At 47.1% G+C, this 26,611-nt stretch overlaps 1 protein-coding gene across 1 annotated transcript in view; it reads left to right on the forward strand.

Moving 5' to 3' along the window:
* The first annotated feature begins 257 nt into the window (after positions 1-257).
* FXYD1 (FXYD domain containing ion transport regulator 1) overlaps positions 258-26,611 on the forward strand; it is a 66,419-nt gene continuing 40,065 nt past the window's right edge. Inside the window, exon 1 of the mRNA XM_068241788.1 lies at positions 258-518. The gene's annotated coding sequence lies outside the window, so the exon portion shown is untranslated. The remainder of the gene's footprint in view (positions 519-26,611) is intronic.

Below are 26,611 nucleotides of genomic sequence, written 5' to 3' on the forward strand. Positions count from 1 at the left end.
ATATAGGAACATCCAGTATAGACCCTGATAATGAAGGAAGGGAAATGGTAAAGAGGTGGGAAGAGGGAGAGAGGAAGAAAAAGGGGAGTGAGTAAGAGAAAGACAGAGACCAAAGAGAAAGAGAGGGAAGAAGAAAGTGGGGGAAGAAAGACAAAGAGGAGGGAAAGGAAAGCGAGATAGAGAGAGCTGCAGGTAACTGATCAGCTCCAGAAACTGCACAGAGGACTAGGGAGGGGTAGGAAGGAGGGAGAGAGGCAGAGCAGGGGAAGCCAGGGACAGCATGAGATATCCCAGCCAGCCTCAGCACACAGGGAGGGGTGGGATAGTCTGAGGATAGCGGGGATCAGGAGGTGGAGCCACTGCCTGTGAAGTTTGGAAACTTTGGAAAGTTAGGAAAGTGTAAACAGTCACCCCTGAGTGTCCTGAATGCAGAGGAAGAGTGACTGACAGCCCCCTACTGACACCCACCCAGAGACCCTGGAGGAGCAGAGGATCCCAGCTGGTGTCTGAGGACTCCTGTAAGTATATGGAGTGGCCCTTATACTGGGCTGGGCTGCCCCCCCCCCAGGATTGGGAGGGGGGGTCATTGCTGCAGAAGCCTGCATGTGCCTCAGCTGATAACTTAATGATACTTCTGGGTGGTACAATAACTTTTTTGTTTTTATTTGCATGAATAACGGTTCACTTCACAGGACCCCCTCCCTGTGTCTCCTTCACAGGAGACCAGATAGATTCCTTCTTTGTTGATTGCTTGATTGCTGCTGTAGCAACCTGTCTGTCTTATGTTCCTAATAAATGTTCCTAATAGTTCAGGGAAAGTTACTGCTGCCAACAAGGGCTGCAGAGCTAAATGCAGAGAGTGACACTGGATCCTGGGATGTGACAGTGATCTAACGGCAGCCGTGGTGTCTGTGTATACTGCATATATATATTAGTATTTCTATAGCATTGACATCTCCTGAAGCACTTTACAGAGTACATAGTCATGTCAATCTAATGTCCTACCATATTATTATTATGTATTCATATAGCACTGCCATCTTCTGTAGCACTTTACAGAGTACATAGTCATGTCACTGACTGTCCTCAGAGGAGTTCACAATCTAATCCTACCATAGTCATAGTCCAATGTCCTACCATATTATTATTATGTATTCATATAGCACTGCCATCTTCTGCAGCACTTTACAGAGTACATAGTCATGTCACTGACTGTCCTCAGAGGAGATCACAATCTAATCCTACCATAGTCATAGCCTAATGTCCTATCATATTATTATGTATTTATATAGCACTGATATCTCCTGCAGCACATTACAGAGTACATAGTCATGTCACTGACTGTCCTCAGAGGAGCTTACAATCTAATCCTATCATTCTCCTATGTATATATATATATGCATCGTGAAGTGTATGTACTGTATTGTAGTCTAGGGAACTTTTTAGGGGGAAGCCAATGAACTTATCTGTATGTTTTTGGAATGTGGGTGATCAGTGTTATTTCCTTCTTCCACTCGATCTAAAAGTGCCCATTAATGGTCCAATATCCAGAACAATAGACCATTTGATCTGATCGTTGCGTTAATCAGAAACGGCCATTTGAGCCCACCAACAGAGTGAATTATCATAAACAAAATTATCAAACTAACCGAATGGAACCAAAATTTGGATTGACAGATCGCCACCATTAACGGTACTGATAGTTCAGGAGATTGCACAGTTAATGGGCATCTTAAAGCGGATCCGAGATGAAAAACTAACTGTAACAAGTAACTTGTCTATATATCTTATCTAAAGTTTAGATAGTTTACACAGCAAATCTAGCTGCAAACAGCTTCAATAGTTTATGATTATTTATTCCTGTGATACAATGAGGGCAGCCATGTTCTGTTTGTCACATGCTGAGGGCTGGAGATGCTATTAGCTTGCCTGTGTGTAAATTCAGTCCCCTCTCCTCCTCCCTCCTCCCCTCTGCCTCTGAAATCTCTGGCTAGTAACCTCCTCCTCCTCCTGCCCAGACTGAACTCCCATAAGCCCTTGCTACAGTGCTCGCTGTGGGCGAGGCTTGTTTCGTTTATATGGTATTAAAGTATTAAAACAAAACACAAAATGTATTTGGCTTGAGGAATGCCCTATAAACTATATGAAAGGAACACAATAATGAAAAGTCTAAAGTCTGGCCAAGGTGACTGATAATGAGAATATAGCATTCGTACAGTGCTACCCCTTTGCTGTCTAACGCGTTGATCAGTCCAGTGGATCCATTTGGCCAACCAGCACCCGAGAGCATTGTTTCACCCCTTTCACCCTGCCTGCTGCATGACATCACTCCTAGGTCGACCCTTCCCCCGAGCCTCAGGCCTGCAATGTTGCCCAAAGGGTTCAGGTCCCTATCCTCACCATGTGACATGCTTCGAGCATGTGTAAGTGGCTTAACTACAACAGAAATCTGATTGGTTGACAAATCGATGTGGGTGTCAGCCCCTCCTTCCCAGCCCTTCCCACACCTCGAGGTTAATTGACCACCATGCCTGATAACTAAAACTGTCCAAAATGCATCATTTCATCAAAGTGCTCATGTCTGCCAGAAATATCGGCCAGCCTTGATTGGATGACAGTAAGGCCGAGATCACAGTTGCAATCTGCAAAATCGACACGTTTTATGGATTTGCTGTTTTTTTTTTGTGTGCATTTTGTTACTTCATAGATAGCAGGGGCATGTGTGCCCCTGCTAAAACGCCGCTATCCTGCGGCTTAACGGGGGTCCCTGATCCCGCAAATCCCCTCGGTGCAGCGGGGGAGCGCTTCCTGGTTGGGGCAGGGCTAACCGCCTCAGCCCTGCCCCACGCGCATCTGTCAGCGCGTATCTCCGCCTCTCCCCCGCCCCTCTCAGTCTTCCTTCACTGAGAGGGGCGGGGGAGAGGCGGCGATGCGCCGCTGATAGACGCGACTGGAGGCAGGGCTGCGGCGGTTAGCCCTGCCTCCAGGAGCGACCAAATGTACGACCAAGTCGTGCAGGGGGGGGGTTTGGGGGGTAAAGGGACCCCCGTTTAGCGGCGCGATAGCGGCGGTTTAGCAGGGGCACACATGTCCCTGCTAACTTTGAGCTCTGAAGCGAGATTTATTCTTGCTTCAGAGTCTCTTTAAAACGCATGAAGTCCCCCCATACGTTTAACTTCCCCAAAGGGAGGCCTTGCAGAAAATAAAGCATCCAGAAATCAGCTTTTTAAACCATTAGCAGCTTCAATAGAGTTATCCCGTTTGAGATAAGTGCCCTGCTTTTGACCTCAGCTGGCAGAACTTATTGTGCTGTAACTTCTTGGAATGCTTTGTTGTCTCTCCACTAGCAGAACATGTAGAAACTGAAAGCAGAAGTCCTCTGTTATTGTCTCACGCTGCCCCCTAGTGACAAGTTGCCATACACACACATTACAGCAGTACTATTTAGAAGCAAGGAAATGTAACAAATAAAGAAATTAAAAAATATGGGCTAAAGTAAATTGGCCTGGAACACTTGCAAGCCTCTATATAAATTGGCTGCTAAAGGGTTAAAATGTGAAAACAGTACAGAAAGTAAATGTATTATCCCCCAAATTATTATGAATTTGCTGGAACATATTAGACTGGGCTGTACCATAATTAATACTAGAATTACAACTGTACAAAAATCACAAAAACAAAACAACAATGACAGTGAAGATGAAGAAGACACATTCAATCCAGTTTATCGCTCACAACAAAATGAATCATGAGATAACCAAAATATTGTTAAAAACAAAATAAAAAATGAAAATATTTTGCATAGTGAGGGCTCTTTCACATCAGAGCTTGCGTTGGAGAACGCTCAAAGCATACGTTTTGTTGTATGCGTTTTAATGCGTTTTCAATGCGTTACAGCACATAGGAAAAAGCAGGTAATTTTTTTTTTCTTTCAACTTTCTACATTGTTCCTCTGTTGCATTCTGGGGCTGATTGCCTGCGTTAACGGATTAAAAAATGCATAGTGTGCATTTTACATTGACTAACATTGTAACGCATAAAGCTAGCGTCGGCCGAAAAACTGCACCTGGGTGCAGTGTAACGCAACGCACAAAAAGGCTGCGTTATATGTGAAAGCTAAAATGAAAGTCTATGGACTTTCATTTCACCTTGGGTAACGCAAACTTTACCCCTTACGTTGAAACACAGAAAATCTGCCCTAATGTGAAAGAGCCCTAAGAAAATACTATTGTGTGTATTTGTAAACATTGTAACATAATTGTAACATAATACTGATGTACGTTGTCTATTTTTAACTATGTTATGTATGCAGGGTTACAGCCTAGTGCAGGCATGGGCAAACGTGGCCCTCCAGCTGTTAAGGAACTACAAGTCCCACAATACATTTGCCTTTATGAGTCATGACTGTGGCTGTGAGACTCCAGCAATGCATTGTGGGACTTGTAGTTCCTTAACAGCTGGAGGGCCAAGTTTGCCCATGCCTGGCCTAGTGCCTAGGAAGGCCCAAATCAAGATTAAATACATTGTGCTGGGGAAATCGCTATACCAAGTGCTTTTTCAAGCATTGTGTGATCTCCGTATACTTGCCATTATAGGGAAATCGCCCAAAAAATGGTACAGGCAGCACTTTGGTCAGTGGAAAGCAGAGGAAATGCGCTGATATGAACACTCCCATAGGGATTCATTGCACAAGCGCTTTTTGAAAATCGCCGGCACTGAAAAAAAAAACCCCCAAAACTCCCCTAGGTGTGAACAATCCCTAATACAGTACTATACCTGGTAAAAACTATACTTAGGGAGTCTGCAGCCAAAGAAAACCTAAAAAAAAAAAAAAAAAAAAAAAAAAAAAAGATACTTACCTATGGAGAGGGAAGGCTCTCTGGGATCTATAGAGCCGTCCTGTTCCTCTCCTTGTCCCTGCGCTGGCTCCCCCTTTAGCAGTCTCTGACTGATTGGTTGGAGATTTCTCTCTTCCGCTGTGGGTGGGCTTCATAAGTCTTCAGGGGCACTGGGGCTCCCGAAGACGGGCCACTCCATACTGCGCATGGGCAAGAACACTCACTCTTGCGCTCACGCATACGCAGTACAGAGAGACCTCGGGAGCACTCGGGCTCCCGAAGTCTTACAAAGCCTCCTGCGGAGGGAGTTTTGAACAGAGGAGCCTGCAGGGGAACGAGAGGATGAGGAGAGAAACTGAAAGGCTCTATAGGACCAGAGCCTGCCCCCCTCCTTAGGTAAGTATCTTTTTTTTGTATGTTTGTTTATTTGCTTCAGATTTACTTTTAGGCCCCGTTCACATCTGAGTGTTTTGCCCTTGATTTCGGCAAAACGCTCAAGCGCTGGCGCTTTTCAAAGAGCTAGTGCCATAATACCCTGTGGGCCGTTCTCACTTGGGTGATTTGCGTTAATTGCCGGTGATTAACGCAAATCGCCAAACGCAAATTTGTATTCTGCAACATTTTCAGGCTATTTCCCCGGTGATTGTGTTTAGTGCTATAGAAGCGCTAAACGAGATCGCGAAAAAAATCACCAAGTGTGAATAACGATTTTTTTCGCGTTAATCGCCAACAATCGCCAGAGCAAAACGCTAGCAAAAGCACTGACGTTTTGCAAGTGTGAATGGGGCCTAAAGCTGCTTTATATTTGCATTATATTTGCATGCCAGCTGTAATTATTAACCTCTCATACACCATCTCTGCGGCTGTGCTGTTGAAAAATGATTGGCTCTTTGGAGGCAAAGTTTTGCATTCACTGCTTGTATCATGAAGGAGTCCTAAAAATCTGAAAATAGCTGTTGTGTGAGAAGGGAACCTTAACTGAACGGGGGTAAAGAGTTTCACTTACCTGGGGCTATTACCAGCCCCCTGCAGCAGTCCTGTGCCCTCGGCGCCGCTCTGGAATCCTCTGGTCCCCTGCTGTCACTTAGTTTCGTTTTTGACGGCTCACCAGTCGCCGGCCGCCATGCGTATTATTGGACGCATTCACCAATGCAATTAGCGCTATTGCGGACCGCAACGCGTACAAAAATACGCGTTGCCGCATTCCGCACGCGTAGACATGCGGCAACGCGTATTTTTGTGCGCGTTGCGGTCCGCAATAGCGCTAATTGCATTGGTGAATGCGTCCAATAATACGCATGGCGGCCGGCGACTGGTGAGTCATCAAAAACGAAACTAAGTGACAGCGGGGGACCAGAGGATTGCAGAGCGGCGCCGAGGGCACAGGACTGCTGCAGGGGGCTGGTAATAGCCCCAGGTAAGTAAAACTCTTTACCACCCGTTCAGTTAAGGTTCCCTTTAAAGTCCTGTGCAGGACCTTCAGTGAGGATATTTTGTGATACGTCCAAAATGACCTGGAGTGACTGTAAATATCCTGCTCAGCAGGTGCTGAAATCTCACCACCGCCGGTTCATAAACCTCTTAAAGGACAACTGAAGCGAAAGGTATATGGAAGCTGCCATATTTATTTCCTTTTAAGCAATACCAGTTGCCTGACTGTCCTGCTGATCCTCTGCCTCTAACACTTTCAGCCATAGCCCCTGAACAAGCATGCAGCAGATCAGGTGTTTCTGACATTACTGTCAGATCTGACAAGATTAGCTGCATGCTTGTTTCTGGTGTGCTTCAGACATTACTGCAGCCAAATAGGTCAACTAGGCTGCCAGGCAACTGGTATGGTTTATAAGGAAAGAAATATGGCAACCTCCATATTCTTCTCACTTCAGCCCTCATTGCAGTCTGGTGTAACCCAGGTGCGGGCTGAAGGCCTTTGATGGCTTTCAGCAGACATCCCTCCCCCAATACATCCTTGTTGCGGGGGAGGAACCTTAAAGTCTGAAACACCTGATCTGCTGCACGCTTGTTCAGGGGCTATGGCTAATAGTATTAGAGACATAGGATCAGCAGGGCTGCCAGGCAACTGGTATTGCTTAAAGGAAATAAACATGGCAGCCTCCGTATACCTCTCTCTTCAGTTCCCCTTGAAGTGAGAGGGATAAGGAGGCTGCCATATTTATTTCCTTTTAAACAATGCACTGGCTGCCCTGCTTATTCTTTGCCTCTAATACATTTAGCCACAGACCCTGAACAAGCGTGCAGCAGATCAGATGTGTCTAACTGAAGTGTGACTAGATTTGCCGCATGCTTGTTTCAGGTGTCTTATTCAAACATAAAGAATGCAAGAAAGATCAGCAGCTCTGGGGAACTCAAAGCACCAGAGCTGCAGCCACTAGGCCACGCTCTATAGGCCGTAGCAGTGTTAGGGAGTCTTGTCCGAGGTCTCCTTACTGAATAGGTGCTTGCTTACTGAAACAGCCCTCAGGTGTACTTATGTATAAATAAAATAAATCCACTCCAATTTACATCCCACCCCCTTTAAAGGACAACTGAAGTCAGAATAATAAGGAAGCTGCCATATTTATTTCCTTTTAAACAATACCAGTTGCTTGGCAGCCCTGGCTGCAGTAGTGTCTGAATGACACCACAAAAAAAAATGCAGCTAATCTTGTCAGATCTGACATTAATGTCAGAAACACCTGATCTGCTGCATGCTTGTTCAGGGGCTATGGCTAATAGTATTAGAGGCAGAGGATCAGCGGGGCTGCCAGGCAACTGGTATTGCTGAAAGGGAAATAAATATGGCAGCCTCCATATACCTCTCTCTTCAGTTGTCCTTTAAAAAATACAAAAAACAAAATAAAAATAAAAAACATTGCTATTTTGTTGCACTAGTAATTGGACCTGACAACCCCCTGTCTGCCTAAAGTAGGCCATACACATATAGATTTCTACCCAATGTTCCAAAACAATTGATTTTCCTTTTCTGGAAGGTATCAATTTCACTACCACACATAGCACATCGTTTTTACAATAGATTTGAGCAGTCGGAGGCGTAACAATAGACCCTGCAAGGGATGCATCCGCAGGGGGGCCCAGAAACCGTATGGGGCCCCGTCCTGACAAACAGACAACTAAGGGCATGAAGAAAAAAAACTTTCTGCTCTCTGCACAATGGTTCTAATGACTGCATCTGCTCAGCCACTGATAAGGAATCATACAAAGTTTTGCAGACAAAGATTTGTAGACAGTCCCTATTCACTGGGCAGCAGGCTCTTCTGTACAGTGCCCCACCCCCAGGTTGGTGGGAGGGGGCCTCATCCAAAGTTTTGCAGGCGGGGGCAGTGATTTCTAGTTACGTCCCTGTTGAAGCAGGGAATCTATTGAAAATCGATCAAACTGATTTTTCATCCTGTTTAACCCTCCTGGCGGTCAATTAAAAAAGCCAGGGGGCAGCGCAGCACTATTTTTTTTTTTAAATCATGTAGTTAGCCTAGCGCTACCTACATGACAGCCACTGTGCAGCGGCATCCCCCCACCCTCTTCGATCGCCTCTGGACGGGATTTCCATTAGGGCTTCCCCTGTCGCCATGGCGATGGGCGGGATGATGTCACCGACGTCATCACGTCAAAGGGAGTCCCGATCTACCCCTCAGCGCTGCCTGGCACTGATTGACGAGGCAGCGCACGGGGTCTGGGGGGGCGGCACGGCGGGTAGCGTCAAATCGGCGTGGAGCGGCGGCGATCGGGCAGTACACGCAGCTAGCAAAGTGCTATCTGCATGTACCAAAAAAAAGTTATGCAAATCGGCCCAGCAGGACCTGAGAAATCCTCCTGCGCGGCATAGCCCGAGCTCAGCTCAGGCTTACCGCCAGGAAGGTTAATTAATACTTTGTTTTATTTGATTTTTGGTCAAAATCAATCAACATTCAATTGATCTAACATTAATGGGAAATTGATTCTCAGCAGATATTCCCTGGGCTTCAAATTCCACCTATATGCTGATGACACCGGATCTATCTCCATACCCCCGAGTCTGTCCTCCACCACCAGGTCTCCTCCTGCCTCTTGTCTATCTCCTCCTGGATGCCAGCCAGGTTCCTGAAACTTATCTTGGATAAAACTGAGCTCCTAGCTTTCCTACCCTGCACTGCACCACCCCTCCCAAATATTCCCGTCACAATCAACAGCACGACCATCCGCCCTACCTCCCAAGCAGAGGCGGGACAAGGTCCTCCAGCACCCAAGGCTGAGACACCAAAGTGCGCCCCTTCATCCCTGCCACCCCAGCCGTCACACACTGATTTCTATTAGACTAAGAGGTGCCACAGGGCCCACAACCTCTCCAACACCTTAATATCTAGTTATCTGGCTTGCAGTCACTGCTATGTATCCCCTTTTCTTATTTCTTTCTGCTTCATACACAATTAGGAATGACAGCTGAATGAATTGTGCGCCCCCTCCTACACTGCGTTCATAGGCTGGAGCCTCTCCAGCCTATGCCTCGGCCCGGTACTGTACTCTCTCCTTCACTGCCCACATCCAAGGACTTCTCAAGAGCTGCCCCAACCCCCTTTCACCCCAAACTCACCCCTTCCTTCAACACCTTCAAGCAAGCCCTCAAAACACACCTCCTTAAAGCAGTAGGATCAGCCATACTATGCCAGGGAAAAAAACACATATATAAGTAGATAAATACTTGATCTGCTTACATAACACATGTATTATACTGTCCACTAGAGTTGGGCCGAACCTCCGATTTTAGGTTCGCGAACCGGGTTCGCGAACTTCCGCGGAAGGTTCGGTTCGCGTTAAAGTTCGCGAACCGCAATAGACTTCAATGGGGATGCGAACTTTGAAAAAAAAAAATAATTATGCTGGCCACAAAAGTGATGGAAAAGATGTTTCAAGGGGTCTAACACCTGGAGGGGGGCATGGCGGAGTGGGATACACGCCAAAAGTCCCCGGGAAAAATCTGGATTTGACGAAAAGCAGCGTTTTAAGGGCAGAAATCACATTGAATGCTAAATGACAGGCCTAAAGTGCTTTAAAACATCTTGCATGTGTATACATCAATCAGGTAGTGTAATTAAGGTACTGCTTCACACTGACACACCAAACTGCACTGAACAGAACAGGTATGCAGTGGCGGGTTCACTAAACAGGTATACAGTGGCGGGTCCACTGAACAGAACAGGTATGCAGTGGCGGGTTCACTGAACAGGTATGCAGTGGTGGGTTCACAGAACAGGTATGCAGTGGTGGGTTCACAGAACAGGTATGCAGTGGCAGCAGGATCACTGAACAGGTATGCAGTGGTGGGTGGGTTCACAGAACAGGTATGCAGTGGCAGGATCACTGAACAGGTATGCAGTGGTGGTGGGTGGGTTCACAGAACAGGTATGCAGTGGCAGGATCACTGAACAGGTATGCAGTGGCAGGATCACAGTACAGGTATGCAGTGGGCTGAGGGCTCACTGAACAGAACAGGTATGCAGCCAGGAAGAAGTTAAGCCTAACTAATCTTTCCCTATATGAGAGACTGCAGCAGCTCGCCCTACTCTCACTAATGCAGGCACACGAGTGGCCGTAATGGCCGCCGCTGCCTGCCTTATATAAGGGGGGTGGGGCTCCAGGGGCTAGTGTAGCCTAATTGGCTACACTGGGCCTGCTGACTGTGATGTAGAGGGTCAAAGTTGACCCTCAGGTGCATTATGGGGCGAACCGAACTTCTTCCGCAAAACGTTCGCGTGCGGTACCCGCACGCGAAACCACCTAAGTTCGCGCGAACCACGTTCGCCGGCGAACCGTTCGGCCCAACTCTACTGTCCACGTTTTGATTTCAGTGAATGTTATATAGTAAATGACGAGAATTCTGTTTTGCCCACAGTTAAGGCTAACTCGTGATGTCATTTCTGCCCTTTACTTTTTTTCTTGTCTCCTCCAATCGCTGAGTCGCCTCAGCCTTGCTTGTAAAAACAAGTGAGTAGGGGATTAGGTTTCAGATAAGCAGCTGGCAGGGAAATAAAGGAAAGATGAGGAATACATTATAGATAAAAAGAACCTCCAGCATGCAATTCTTTGGCACGGACTACTAAAGGGCCAGTGCTCCTAAAGTTTGTGATAACTCCAAATCATAACAGCAGAAATCAAGTTTTGAAAGTTTTGAATGCAGGATTAGCATCTTTATTACTTAATACACTCAGACCAGTTGCTGTTGAAATTTGATTTTTATGGTGACGATACCGCTTTAAAGAGAAACTCCAGTGAAAATAATGTAATAAAAAAAAGTGCTTCATTTTTACAATAATTATGTATACATGATTTAGTCAGTGTTTGCCCATTGCAAAATATTTTAATCCCTGATTTACATTCTGACATTTATTACATGGTGACATTTTTACTGCTGGCAGGTGATGTAGCTGCTGCATGCTTTTTTGCCAGTTGTAAACAGCTGTAAACAGCTATTTCCCACAATGCAGCAAGGCTCACATACAGGAAACTGCCAAGAGTACGTACTCAGAATTTCTTTGTGGGAGGGGTTTCACCACAATATCAGCCATACAGCGCCCCCTGATGGTCTGTTTGTGAAAAGGAAAAGATTTCTCATGTAAAAGGGGGTATCAGCTACTGATTGGGATAAAGTTCAATGCTTGGTCGGAGTTTCTCTTTAAGATGGCCTACCTCCGGGCGCCCATCTACCGCACCTTAACTGTCTTCCGCAGCCCTACTTAGTGTGTCCCTCCCCCTCCCCTTTAGATTGTAAGCCTTTGGCAGCCCCCCCCCCCCCCCATGTGTCCTTCTTGATCTTGTGACCCCACCAATGACACCTTTTCCATGGCCTAACTCAAACTTGAATTTCTGTGTCTCTGTTAAATCACATGATCGTGTATCTTATACCCTGTTTGCATGTATAAGGGCTCGTTTCCACTAGTGCGGCGTGCGTCTCGTAGACGCACGCCGGCACTGAGCGGGTGGGCGGGATCGCAGGCGATTCCCATCAGCCGTGCCATGCACGGCTATGGGAATCGCAGCCTCCGCCGCGAATTCTGTGGGGGTTTCCGGCCGAATCGCTACTGCAAGCGATTCGGCCGGCGGCGCCGTTATCCCCTATGGCAGAGTTTCCCCGCGCGATTTGCCTGCGGGGAAACTCTGCGGATTCGCGGCCGTTTCCGCGAGAGTGGAAACGGGCCCTCACCGTGCTAGCTCTCTGTCTGACACCTCTTGTTAACATTGCATGTATCCCTATTTACTGTCCAGCGTTGCATAATATGTTGGCACTTTATAAACACAGTATATACCAATATTAATAGATACCGTAAATCGGATCAGCAGGGAATCCAATGGAAAAACTGATGAGTGTACCATTATTACATTGCTTACGTTGGTCTGTAGTGCTTACTTTCCTACTCTGTGATCTGCACATCAGGTCTGATCACTCCTCTCTGTATTCCATTCCTTGATTGCTATGTAAGTAATGCTGCTATCACACATAATCACTTTAATACTTTGCAGACAGCAAGGAAGTCCTTTTTCATTCATTGCTTAAAATGGTATTGATTGTCATAAAGCTGCAGTAATTTAATTAAGCTGATCATTGTTCATCATGACTCCTCCCTTCTCATCAGCCCCTACACAAACCCTGCATGTATAGTGCTGCACGCAGAAATCTCACGTATGTGTCATTTTCACGTTGCAATTTTCAATCACGACACAAAATCGTAAATTCATAATTTTCAGAAAATTCATAATTTAATAGTCATTTGTTATGTTGCAGTGTCATTTCGCATTTAATCGTAATTTCAGGCGATTTTGCATAATTACACAAAAATGAATCGTCATTTAGTGAAATTACACAAAAATACATCATAATTACGAGAAATTGTGCATAATTAGGAATTAGCTAACCTTAAAATAATCAAAATTATGAAAATCATTGTAATTACAAAAATCACACATGTAGTCATAATTATGCAAAATTTTGCATAATTTTTCACGTTTACGGTTTCTATTATGATCGCAATTTAATTCAATAAATTATGCAAAATGTTGTGAAATCGTAATAAGCACATGATAATCACTGCAAATCACTCATATATAGCACTGACATCTTCTGCAGCACTTTACAGAGTACATAGTCATGTCACTGGCTGTCCGCAGTGGTGCTCACAATCTAATCCTACCATAGTCTAATGTCCGACCATATTATTATTATGTATTTATATAGCACTGACATCTTCTGCAGCACATTACAGAGTACATAGTCATGTCACTGACTGTCCGCAGTGGTGCTCACAATCTAATTCTACCATAGTCATAGTCTAATGTCCGACCATATTATTATTATGGATTTATATAGCACTGACATCTTCTGCAGCACATTACAGAGTACATAGTCATGTCACTGACTGTCCTCAGAGGAGCTCACAATCTAATCCTACCATAGTCATAGTCTAATGTCCGACCATATTTTTATTATGGATTTATATAGCACTGACATCTTCTGCAGCACATTACAGAGTACATAGTCATGTCACTGGCTGTCCGCAGTGGTGCTCACAATCTAATCCTACCATAGTCATAGTCTAATGTCCGACCATATTATTATTATGGATTTATATAGCACTGACATCTTCTGCAGCACTTTACAGAGTACATAGTCATGTCACTGGCTGTCCGCAGTGGTGCTCACAATCTAATCCTACCATAGTCATAGTCTAATGTCCGACCATATTATTATTATATATTTATATAGCACTGACATCTTCTGCAGCACATTACAAAGTACATAGTCACATCACTGACTGTCCTCAGAGGAGCTCACAATCTAATCCCTACCATAGTCATAGTCTAATGTCCTACCATATTATTATTAATATTATGTATTTATATAGCACTGACATCTTCTGCAGCACTTTACAGAGTACATAGCCATGTCACTGACTGTCCTCAGAGGAGCTCACAATCTAATCCTACCATAGTCATAGTCTAACGTCCTACCATATTATTATTATGTATTCATATAGCACTGCCATCTTCTGCAGCACTTTACAGAGTACATAGTCATGTCACTGACTGTCCTCAGAGGAGTTCACAATCTAATCCTACCATAGTCATAATCTAATATCCTACCATAGTATTATTATGTATTTATATAGCAGTGACATATTTTGCAGCACTTTACAGAGTACATAGTCATGTCACTGACTGTCCTCAAAAGAGCTCATAATCTAATCTATACTATAGTCATGTTTGGCGTTAGGAGAGGGGGTTAGGAATTAGGAGGGAGGTTAGTGTTACATATTAGGAGGTGGGTTAGGAAGTAGGGGGGAGGTTATGTGTTACTTATTAGGAGGGGGGTTAGTGTAAGTATAGGTTAATGGCTCTGCCTTTGAAATGGGAGACCAGGGTTCAAATCCTGGCTAGGGTCAGTACCTATTCAGTAAGGAGTTCAAGGCAAGACTCCCTAACACTGCAGGGTGGCTTCTTGAGCGTGCCATAGTGGCTGCAGCTCTTGAGCGCTTTGAGTCCGCCAGGAGAAAAGCGATATATAAATGTTTTAGCACCGCTTTGCGAATCAAGCCCTAGGTGACCACTGGAGTAAAAGTTGGGACTGCATCACTGTTGGAGTAAAAGTTGGGACTGTGACAGAGCTAACATTCCCACATATTAAAAATCTTCCCAAAAAACGACTTCCAGATTCTTCCTCCCATAACTCAGAGCCCCTCCTGCTCATCCACTCTGGTTTCCTCTGAAGATAACAGAGATGAGGCTGGAGCTGTTTCTGGAGGTCACATGACCTGGCCTCGCTGCAGTGCTGGGTGTGGATGCGGCTGATTGATAAGGAGGTGAATGGCTGAACGTTTATCTCGCAGTTCTCTGACACTAGAGCCAAGCGCCCCCATTTCCTGCACTGCGACACCCCCCTCTCCTGAATAGAAGTGTTGTTTGCGAATATTCACCAAAATTATTTTTGCATTTAAAAAAAAAAAAACTATTTTGATTCTGAAAATATATCACAAAAAATACATTGTATTTTTGCAATATGTTGAATGAAAGCCACTATCATAAAGTAGCTGTTTTTGTAATACGTTTTCATTGAAATCCCAACACTCCTCCCCCCCCACCCCCAAATTGGCTGTTAACTCAATTGGCGCGCACACGTCATCCACGAGTGCGACACAAAAGCACTGTACTGCCCTGACGTTCGAGTTAAAGGACACCTGAAGTGAGTAGTATATGGAGGCTGCCATATTTATTTCCTTTTAATCAATACCAGTTGCCTGGCAGCCCTGCTGGTCTATTAGGCTGCAGTAGTGTCTGAATCAAACCAGGAACAAGAATGCAGCTAATCTTGTTAGATCTGACAATAATGTCAGAAACACCTGATCTGCTGCATGCTTGTTCAGGGGCTATGGCTAAACGTATTAGAGGCAGAGGATCAGCAGGACAGCCAGGCAACTGGTATTGCTTAAAGGAGTAACTGAAGAGAGAGGTATATGAAAGCTGCCATGTTTATTTCCTTTTAAGCAATACCAGTTGCCTGGCAGCCCTGCTGATCCTCTGCCTCTAATACTATTAGCCATAGCCCCTGAACAAGCATGCAGCAGATCAGGTGTTTTAGACTTTAAAGTCATATCTGACTGTTTCTGGTGTTATTCAGATACTACTGCAGAGAAATAGGCCAGCCAGGCAACTGGTATTGATTAAAAGGAAATAAATATGGCAGCCTCCGTATACCTCTTACTTCAGTTCCCCTTTAAACGGAAATAAATATGGCAGCCTCCATATCTCTCTCCTTAGTTGTCCTTTAACCTCCCTGACATTGGCCCAGTGCACACCGAGCGGTTTTTGGAGCGATCCGCCGGCCGCATCCGCCTCTAAAAACGCTTGTCTAATGTATTGCAATGGGATGGTGCACACCGGCGGTTTGAGGTTTTTGCCAAGCCGCAAACGCGCCTCCTGCTGCACGTTTGCGGTTTTCGGAAGCGTTTCGTCCTCAATGTAAAGTATAGGAAAGCCGCAACCCGCTCTGAAAAAACGCTAGTTTTGTTACAGTAGCTGTTCTGTAACAGCTTTTACTGTAACAATATGTGTAATCTGCTACACAAAACCGCACGCAAAACCGCTAGGTATGTTTACAAAACCTCTCTAAACATACCTAGAATCGCTCTGAAATCAGCTCCCAAAGCCGCTAGCGTATTGCGGATCTGCTAGCGGTTTTGGTGTGCACTGGGCCATTATGATTATTTCCAGATTCAGGGTTTAAAAGCCATGCAATTTTTTCACAAGCTTTTAGACCCTAAAAACAAGTAAAAAAAAAAAACATACCACAGAGAGATCTGCAGCATCTCCTGCATATAACTCACTGAGGCACGGGATTACCACTCTGAGCTGCCGATTTCTTCCCCGAGCCTGACTCAGGATTACCCCTAAGGAGGTTAAAGAACTTCAGATGCTAAACTGATAAAACAGATTTTCCTCACCTGGGGCTTCTCCCAGCCCCCCAGCAACAGTCTCAGTCCCTCGCCGCAGCCCCGGTCTTCCGCGTTGTCCCGCTGGCTGCTGGTAACGATTGCGACCCTCCGGCGGGTTGGCCCTTCTGTGCCTGCACGGGTATACATACCTGCTCGTCCACGTCACCTGGTGCGTACTGCGCCTGCACAGGTATACATGCCTGCTTGTCCACGTCACCTGGTGCGTATTAGAGGCAGAGCACAGGAGTTGTGCACATGCGCAGTACGCGCCAGATGATGTGGATGAATGCCTAAGCAGGCACATAAGGACTGACCCGCCAATGGGGTTGCGACTTGCGACCTTTACCAGCGGCCAATTTAGGTATCCAGGTGACCCTTTCCACTCCCTCTAGCATAAGTACCCCGTTGACCCTTCCAGCTATTATAGACAGCCAGATAACCTTCCCCCCCCCCTCCTCCAGTTAGATAGCCCGATGACCCCTCCCCCTTCCCTCTAGTATAAGAAGCCAGATGACGCTCCCCTTTCCATAAAGTTAGCCTGATGACCACGCCTCCCTCCAGTATAAGTAGCCAGGTGTCCTTAGTATAGCTTGCCACCCACCTGCCCCTTGATCCTGTGGTGCCCTAGGCCATGGCCTATGTGCCCTTGGCATCCAGCCCTGTGTATAAGCCCTGCAGAAAATTGTTCAGGCAAGAGATAAAGCTCAGAGATGAAGCTAGAAGGGTGTCCCTCTGATTTAACCTCATCTTTTGAAAAATAGCCAAGGCAGCAATTGCTGTCAGGTGGGAGGAGGGAGGAAACCTGTGCAGCATCCTGAGGATGAGAACTTCATTGTCTGAAGTAATCCTATCGTTTCTCTAGCAATATTACATCTCCGCCCGCGGCCTCATGGAAGGCAGCACTGTGTGCTGTATGGCCTGGTGCACACCAAAAACCGCTAGCAGATCCGCAAAATGCTAGCAGATTTTAAAACGCTTTTTCTTATTTTTCTGCAGCGTTTCAGCTAGCGTTTTGCGGTTTTGTGTAGCGGTTTTGGTATAGTAGATTTCATGTATTGTTACAGTAAAACTGTTACTGAACAGCTTCTGTAACAAAAAACGCCTGCAAAACCGCTCTGAACTGCCGTTTTTCAGAGCGGTTTGCGATTTTCCTATACTTAACATGGAGGCAGAAACGCCTCCGCAATCCAAAATCTGCAGCAGCCCGGGAGTATGCGTTTCTGCAAAACGCCTCCCGCTCTGGTGTGCACCAGCCCATTGAAATGCATTACCCTAGCCGCTCCGCACCTGCAAGCAGATCGCAAACAGCAGCGGAAACGCTCTGGTGTGCACTAGGCCTAACTGTGTATACCCTGATCACAGATGACAGAAGAGGAACTGTCGCCAAAATCTTACCATTTAAAACATATACAAATAAGAAGTATGTTTCTTCCAGAGTAAAATGAGCCATATATGACTTTACTCCTATGTTGCTGTCACTTACAGTAGGTAGTAGAAATCTGACATTACCGACAGATTTTGGACTAGCCCATCTTCTCATGGGGCAATCTCAGTTTTTTTTTTTTTTTAAAGCACTTAGTGAATGGAAGTTGCTTTGTTCAACTGCCAAATAGTGTACAGTGAGCAGGGAGGCTGGCCAGCATCTTTATGTAAATCTTTTTCAGGGAGTGTCTTTATAAAGAATAAAGGCCATGCTGAGAATCCCCCATGGAGAGATGGACTAGCCCAAAACCTGTCGGTAATGTTAGATTTCTACTACCTACTGTAAGTGACGGCAACATAGGAGAGAAGTAATTTATGGCTCATTTTACTCTGGAAGAAACCTACTTCTTATACAGTATGTATGTGTTTGTTTTACATTTTAAGATTTTTGCAACAGTTCCTCTTTAACATACTCATATTCACTATCAGAAGACGCTTTAATATTTGGGAATGTATGACGAGCGCCTGGATTGGCCGGAATCTGTGGTGGGGGGTGGGGAGAGCGAGGCGATCCCTGCGGAGAGGAGAGGGGGGATTCTCGGCGTCGGGGATGGGAAGGGCACACATTCTTAGTCAGGAACAAGTTTATATAAATATAAAGGCCTCACCGCCTCTGCCAGCGGCTAAAAATACCGCCGGTGCTGGGCTGCCAACGGCAGAGAGCAGAGAGATCTGTGAGACTGAAGAGGACCTGTCACCCCGCACAGATCACAGCGGCTGAGAGCAGAGAGATCTGTGAGACTGAAGAGGACCTGTCACCCCACACTGATCACAGTGGCTGAGAGCAGAGAGATCTGTGAAACTGAAGAGGACCTGTCACCCGGCACTGATCACAGCGGCTGAGAGCAGAGAGATCTGTGAAACTGAAGAGGACCTGTCACCCCGCACTGATCACAGTGGCTGAGAGCAGAGAGATCTGTGAGACTGAAGAGGACCTGTCACCCCGCACAGATCACAGCGGCTGAGAGCAGAGAGATCTGTGCAACTGAAGAGGACCTGTCACCCCGCACAGATCACAGCGGCTGAGAGCAGAGAGATCTGTGCAACTGAAGAGGACCTGTCACCCCACAGTGATCACAGCGGCTGAGAGCAGAGAGATCTGTGCAACTGAAGAGGACCTGTCACCCCACAGTGATCACAGCGGCTGAGAGCAAAGAGATCTGTGCAACTGAAGAGGACCTGTCACTCTGCACTGATCACAGCGGCTGAGATAAGAGAGATCTGTGAGACTGAAGAGGACCTGTCACCCCGCACAGATCACAGCGGCTGAGAGCAGAGAGATCTGTGAGACTGAAGAGGACCTGTCACCCCGCACTGATCACAGCAGCTGAGAGCAGAGATATCTGTGAAGCTGAAGAGGACCTGTCACCCCGCACTGATCACAGCAGCTGAGAGCAGAGATATCTGTACAACAGAAGAGGACCTGTCACCCCACAGTGATCACAGCGGCTGAGAGCAGAGAGATCTGTGAAACTGAAGAGGACCTGTCACCCCGCACTGATCACAGCGGCTGAGAGCAGGGAGATCCGTGATACTGAAGAGGACCTGTCACCCCACACTGATCACAGTGGCTGAGAGCAGAGAGATCTGGGAAGCTGAAGAGGACCTGTCACCCCGCACTGATCACAGCGGCTGAGAGCAGAGAGATCTGTGAAACTGAAGAGGACCTGTCACCCCACACTGATCACAGTGGCTGAGAGCAGAGAGATCTGTGAAACTGAAGAGGACCTGTCACCCCGCACTGATCACAGCGGATGAGAGCAGAGAGATCTGTGAAACTGAAGAGGACCTGTCACCCCGCACTGATCACAGTGGCTGAGAGCAGAGAGATCTGTGAGACTGAAGAGGACCTGTCACCCCGCACTGATCACAGCGGCTGAGAGCAGAGAGATCTGTGAAACTGAAGAGGACCTGTCACCCCGCACTGATCACAGTGGCTGAGAGCAGAGAGATCTGTGAGACTGAAGAGGACCTGTCACCCCGCACTGATCACAGCGGCTGAGAGCAGAGAGATCTGTGCAACTGAAGAGGACCTGTCACCCCGCACTGATCACAGCGGCTGAGAGCAGAGAGATCTGTGCAACTGAAGAGGACCTGTCACCCCGCACTGATCACAGTGGCTGAGAGCAGAAAGATCTGGGAAGCTGAAGAGGACCTGTCACCCCGCACTGATCACAGTGGCTGAGAGCAGAAAGATCTGGGAAGCTGAAGAGGACCTGTCACCCCGCACTGATCACAGAGGATTAAAGCAGAGAGATCTGTGAAACTGAAGAGGACCTGTCACCCCACACTGATCACAGCGGCTGAGAGCAGGGAGATCTGGAAAGCTGAAGAGGACCTGTCACTTCGTACTGATCACAGCGGCTGAGGCAGGGAGATTTGGGAAACTGAAGAGGACCTGTCACCCCACACTGATCACAGCGGCTGAGAGCAGAGAGATCTGTGCAACTGAAGAGGACCTGTCACCCCGCACTGATCAGAGCAGCTGAGAGCAGGGAGATCTGCAAAGCTGAAGAGGACCTGTCACTCCGCACTGATCACAGCGGCTGAGAGCAGGGAGATCTGCGAAGCTGAAGAGGACTTGTCACCCCACACTGATCACAGCAGCTGAGAGCAGAGAGATCTGCGAAGCTGAAGAGGACCTATCACTCCGCACTGATCACACCATGTCCTCCTCCATACATACAATACAATAGTAATACAATACAATTACATTTGTAAAGTGCTTTTCTCCCATAGGACTCAAAGCGCATAGATATAGCTCAGATTAATACAGGGTTGCAGGCTGGACTGTGTTACAGAGGAAATAATCAGGTGTTCATGAATGCCAGACTAAAGAGGTGGCTTTTTAATTTGAACATAAATGCTTCCAGGGATGGAGCTGTCCTGATTTGTTGTGGAAGGAAGCTCCAAAGTGTAGGGGCAGCATGACAGAAGGCTCTGTCTTCAAAGGTTTTGAGGTGGACTCTGGGGGTGACCAAGGTATTACATCAGGGCCGAGCCTGGGCGGGTGCTGCGGGTGCAATGCACCCAGGCGCCTGCCTCTGAGAGGCGCCGCCCGGCCGCCGCTCTCCCCCCTGTGGCCGCCGCCGCCGCCGCCGCCGCCGCCGCTCGCTCGCTCCCTCCCTCTCTCCCTCTAGCCGCCGGCGCCGCGTCAGACCTCGATCAGGCGGGCGGGCGCTAGGACCTAGCACGCCGCACTGATATGCGGAAGTGACATCACTTCCGCATATAGAGCGGGTGCGCCTGGCGCCTTCTTACTGGTCGGGTCGCCCGCTGATTGAGGTCTGAAGCTGCTGCAAGGTGAGGGGGGAGCGGCGGCGGCAGAGGCAGCAGCGGCGGGAGGGGAGGTTTGGGTGCGCTCCTGTCACTACCTAAACGGGGACCCTATACCCCCTGGCTACCTATCCTGGGCACATATTACCCCCTGGCTACCTATCCTGGGCACATATTACCCCCTGGCTACCTATCCTGGGCACATATTACCCCCTGGCTACCTATCCTGGGCACATATTACCCCCTGGCTACCTATCCTGGGCACATATTACCCTCTGGCTACCTATCCTGGGCACATATTACCCCCTGGCTACCTATCCTGGGCACGTATACCCCCTGGCTACCTATCCTGGGCACGTATACCCCCTGGCTACCTATCCTGGGCACGTATACCCCTGGCTACCTATCCTGGGCACGTATACCCCCTGGCTACCTATCCTGGGCACGTATACCCCCTGGCTACCTATCCTGGGCACGTATACCCCCTGGCTACCTATCCTGGGCACATATACCCCCTGGCTACCTATCCTGGGCACATATACCCCCTGGCTACCTATCCTGGGCACATATACCCCCTGGCTACCTATCCTGGGCACATATACCCCCTGGCTACCTATCCTGGGCACATATACCCCCTGGCTACCTATCCTGGGCACATATACCCCCTGGCTACCTATCCTGGGCACATATACCCCCTGGCTACCTATCCTGGGCACATATACCCCCTGGCTACCTATCCTGGGCACATATTACCCCCTGGCTACCTATCCTGGGCACATATTACCCCCTGGCTACCTATCCTGGGCACATATTACCCCCTGGCTACCTATCCTGGGCACATATTACCCTCTGGCTACCTATCCTGGGCACATATTACCCCCTGGCTACCTATCCTGGGCACGTATACCCCTGGCTACCTATCCTGGGCACGTATACCCCCTGGCTACCTATCCTGGGCACATATACCCCCTGGCTACCTATCCCGGGCACATATACCCCCTGGCTACCTATCCCGGGCACATATACCCCCTGGCTACCTATCCCGGGCACATATACCCCTTGGCTACCTATCCCGGGCACATATACCCCTTGGCTACCTATCCCGGGCACATATACCCCCTGGCTACCTATCCCGGGCACATATACCCCCTGGCTACCTATCCCGGGCACATATACCCCTGGCTACCTATCCCGGGCACATATACCCCCTGGCTACCTATCCCGGGCACATATACCCCCTGGCTACCTATCCCGGGCACATATACCCCCTGGCTACCTATCCCGGGCACATATACCCCCTGGCTACCTATCCCGGGCACATATCCTGGGGACACTGGCTGTTTGTCATTATGTGCATTTGCTGGTGAAAAGCAGTCTCTTGTTATGTGCATTTGCTGGTGAAAAGCAGTCTCTTGTTATGTGCATTTGCTGGTGAAAAGCAGTCTCTTGTTATGTGCATTTGCTGGTGAAAAGCAGTCTCTTGTTATGTGCATTTGCTGGTGAAAAGCAGTCTCTTGTTATGTGCATTTGCTGGTGAAAAGCAGTCTCTTGTTATGTGCATTTGCTGGTGAAAAGCAGTCTCTTGTTATGTGCATTTGCTGGTGAAAAGCAGTCTCTTGTTATGTGCATTTGCTGGTGAAAAGCAGTCTCTTGTTATGTGCATTTGCTGGTGAAAAGCAGTCTCTTGTTATGTGCATTTGCTGGTGAAAAGCAGTCTCTTGTTATGTGCATTTGCTGGTGAAAAGCAGTCTCTTGTTATGTGCATTTGCTGGTGAAAAGCAGTCTCTTGTTATGTGCATTTGCTGGTGAAAAGCAGTCTCTTGTTATGTGCATTTGCTGGTGAAAAGCAGTCTCTCGTTATGTGCATTTACATGGGGAAAAGCTGTCTCTTATGTGCATTTAGTGGGGAATTGTTGTCAGTAAAAATCTTTTGTCAGTAAATTTTTAGGTATTTGTCAGTAAAAAATAACGTGAAAGGTTGGCAACACTGGCAGGCTGTGTGGCGCAACGGGAAAGATACAGGCAGCCCACCTTGGGCTTGGCAGGGGGGAGGAGCCGACGTCAGCGAGCGAGAGTAGGGTGGTCGCAGGCAGCCATAAATATGGAGTGTGTGACTGCATCGCACTCGCAGAGCCTCTCAGCCTGAGTCAGTCCAGAGACTAGCAGACTCACAGGAAGCCAAAGCCAGCCAGGAGCAAGCCCATGGAAGAGGGGTAGGAATGGGGTATCACATGCATGCATAAAGAGGTGGAAGGTGTGGGTGTGATTAGGAAGGACATGGGTGTGGTTATGTGGTTGGGCGTGGTTAATTTAACCACTCCCATAGGCGCCAGAGAAAATCTTGCACCCAGGTGCCAGGCACCCCAGGCTCACCCCTGTATTACATCCTTTTGATCGAAGATTGTGGGTGGGGGGGGGGAGGGGGTTTGATGCAGTTGGAACAAGTCATTCAGGTATCCAGGGCCCAGATTGCACAAGGATACATACAGGTAGAGAGGAACAGCCACACGCCTTATGTTACATTATACAGTAGAGTCTTGGTAATACGACACTGATGGGTATTGGCTGATGATGACGGATAATTATGCTTTTTGGTTGCTTAAAGGACAACTGAAGTAAGAGGTATACGGAGGCTGCCATATTTATTTCCTTTTAAGCAATACCAGTTGCCTGGGAGACCTGCTGATCCTATGGCTAATACTTATAGCCATAGACTTTGAACAAGCATGTAGCCAGCAGATCAGGTAGCTGCCTCAGGTTTTACTACATTAGCCATATGCTTGTTTCAGGGTTCTGACTCTTCTTATGCCAGAAGATCATCAGGGGTGCCAGGCAACTGGCATTGTTTACAAGGAAATAAATATGGCAGCCTCCATATTTCTCTCACCTCTGGTTCCCTTTAACAGTGTACTCAATGGGAGGTCCCGAGACAAGCCCTCCCTGTTTAGAGATGATTAGGTACATGTCAATCTATATAATGGCTCTTTAACAGTAATATTTAATGAAATAAGCATGATATAATGCGGCGTGAATCCTAATCTGCGCTATATGTGGGCCAGTAACATAGATTAATGTCAGGAAGATATATGATCGCCTGGTTTCGCTGTGACATAAGCAACAAGCCATCCTCAGGAGAAAAAGCTATCATTTGTTCTGCTGGTGAAACCGGCTCCCTCCTGTTTCTGTACAATAAACAGTTGTGCCTGGGGGGACATTAATTCTGCGCGCACACCCCCTGGTACGCTCTGATACAGACACTGCGCAGAGAGAGGAACATTAACTCATACAGGCTCTTATTATTCCGCAATCTCACCCGCCATTAATCAGCCAAACCGGGCTCCTGTCTGTGGTCCCAGTGGGCAGAGGGCTGGGGGAGCTACATGAAAACAAGGCAAATTAAAAGTTTGTAGTGTGTGCGCTGTTACCTCCAGTATACAGTGTGTGCCGATCTCTGCACCCCCAGTATGTGCAGTATAAGCTATTACCCTATGCCTGTACTGATAGTAAACTATCTGCACTGTGTGCTGATCACTGCTACCATCTGGTATGTACAGTATAAGCTGTTACCCTATGCCTGTACTGATAGTAAACTAGCTGCAGTGTGTGCTGATCCCAGCTACCCCCAGTATGTACAGTATAAGCTGTTACTCTGTGTCTGTACTGATAGTAAACTAGCTGCAGTGTGTGCTGATCTCTGTTACCTCCAGTATGTACAGTATAAGCTGTTACTATGTGCCTGTACTGATAGTAAACTAGCTGCAGTGTGTGCTGATCTCTGTTACCTCCAGTATGTACAGTATAAGCTGTTACTCTGTGTCTGTACTGATAGTAAACTAGCTGCAGTGTGTGCTGATCCCAGCTACCTCCAGTATTTACAGTATAAGCTCTTACTATGTGCCTGTACTGATAGTAATCTATCTGCAGTGTGTGCTGATCTCTGCTACCACCAGTATACACAGTATAAGCTATTACCCTATGCCTGTACCAATAGTAAACTATCTGCAGTGTGTGCTGATCTCTGCTACCCCCAATATACACAGTATAAGCTGTTACTCTGTGCCTGTACTGATAGTAAACTAGCTGCAGTGTGTGCCGATCTCTGCTACCCCCAGTATGTACAGTATAAGCTGTTACTCTGTGCCTGTACTGATAGTAACCTAGCTGCAGTGTGTGCTGATCCCAGCTACCTCCAGTATTTACAGTATAAGCTCTTACTATGTGCCTGTACTGATAGTAATCTATCTGCAGTGTGTGCTGATCTCTGCTACCACCAGTATACACAGTATAAGCTATTACCCTATGCCTGTACCGATAGTAAACTATCTGCAGTGTGTGCTGATCTCTGCTACCCCCAGTATACACAGTATAAGCTGTTACTCTGTGCCTGTACTGATAGTAAACTAGCTGCATAGCTGCAATGTGTGCTGATTCCCTGCTGCCTCCAGTATACACAGTATAAGCTGTTACTCTGTGCCTGTACGGATAGTAAACTAGCAGTAGTGTGTGCTGATCAGGGGCATATCCGGGTAATACAGAGCCTATGGCATACACTAAAATTGCACCCCCCCTCCCAGTCAGAGCCCTGTTCCCCTCTAAAAAGCCCCTCCCCCTCTAAACACAGCATCCTTTTTTCCTACATGTGTTATGGTTGCCTGTGTTTTATGGCTTGGATATTGCTGAAGGTACTTTTATGGAAATATCTCTGTTCCCAATCTGTCCTCTTTACTAACACTAAGCCAAGTGCACCTTACATACATAAGTTAAGTAGCCATGCTCCTCAGATTACAGAAGTAATCTAATCTCAGGCCTGAGTGATAGGGAGGCATGGGGGCAGGCATGGTGGTGCAGCATGGGGGCGCAGCACAGGAGCAAGCTTGGCACCCATGTTGCTGTGGCGCCCATGGCATGAGCCATGCCTGTACCCCTCTAGATACGCCTCTGGTGCTGATCTCTGCTACCCCCTGTATACACATTATAAGCTGTTACTGTGTCTGTACTGATAGTAAACTAACTGCAGTGTGTGCCAATCCCCTCTGAGGACAGTCAGTGACATGACTATGTACTCTGTAAAGCGCTGTGGAAGATGCCAGTGCCATATAAATACATCAATATTAATTTAGTGTGGACTAGATTTGTTCAATTTGAGCAACTATAATTGCACTGCTCAATGACACATTCATTGAAGTATGCCAGAGCTAAAATCTATGAACTGTTGACACTTTTTATCCATTTCCTGCTCTCAGGAGCCATTTACTGCCAGGGAAGTGTTTTATGGCTTTAATTCCATATCAGTGAGGGTTTACTCTATAGTCTGATCTGGTCCGGACTCAAACTGTCTCCGGCATAGCTGAGGTTTAACTCTTTCAGGCAGAAAAAGAAAATAGGGAACACAGCTTAGTTATTTTTATGCTCGGCCCTGTACATACACGTCTGTCTCATCATATCACACGTCACCTCGGATGTCCTTTAAGCAGTAATTGTTTTAAGTCTAGTCTGTATTTATTTTTGCATTCTCGACCTATAAAGCCCCAGGCTATACGT

This window comes from Hyperolius riggenbachi, chromosome 6, assembly GCF_040937935.1.
Source record: "Hyperolius riggenbachi isolate aHypRig1 chromosome 6, aHypRig1.pri, whole genome shotgun sequence".
NCBI lineage: Eukaryota > Metazoa > Chordata > Amphibia > Anura > Hyperoliidae > Hyperolius > Hyperolius riggenbachi.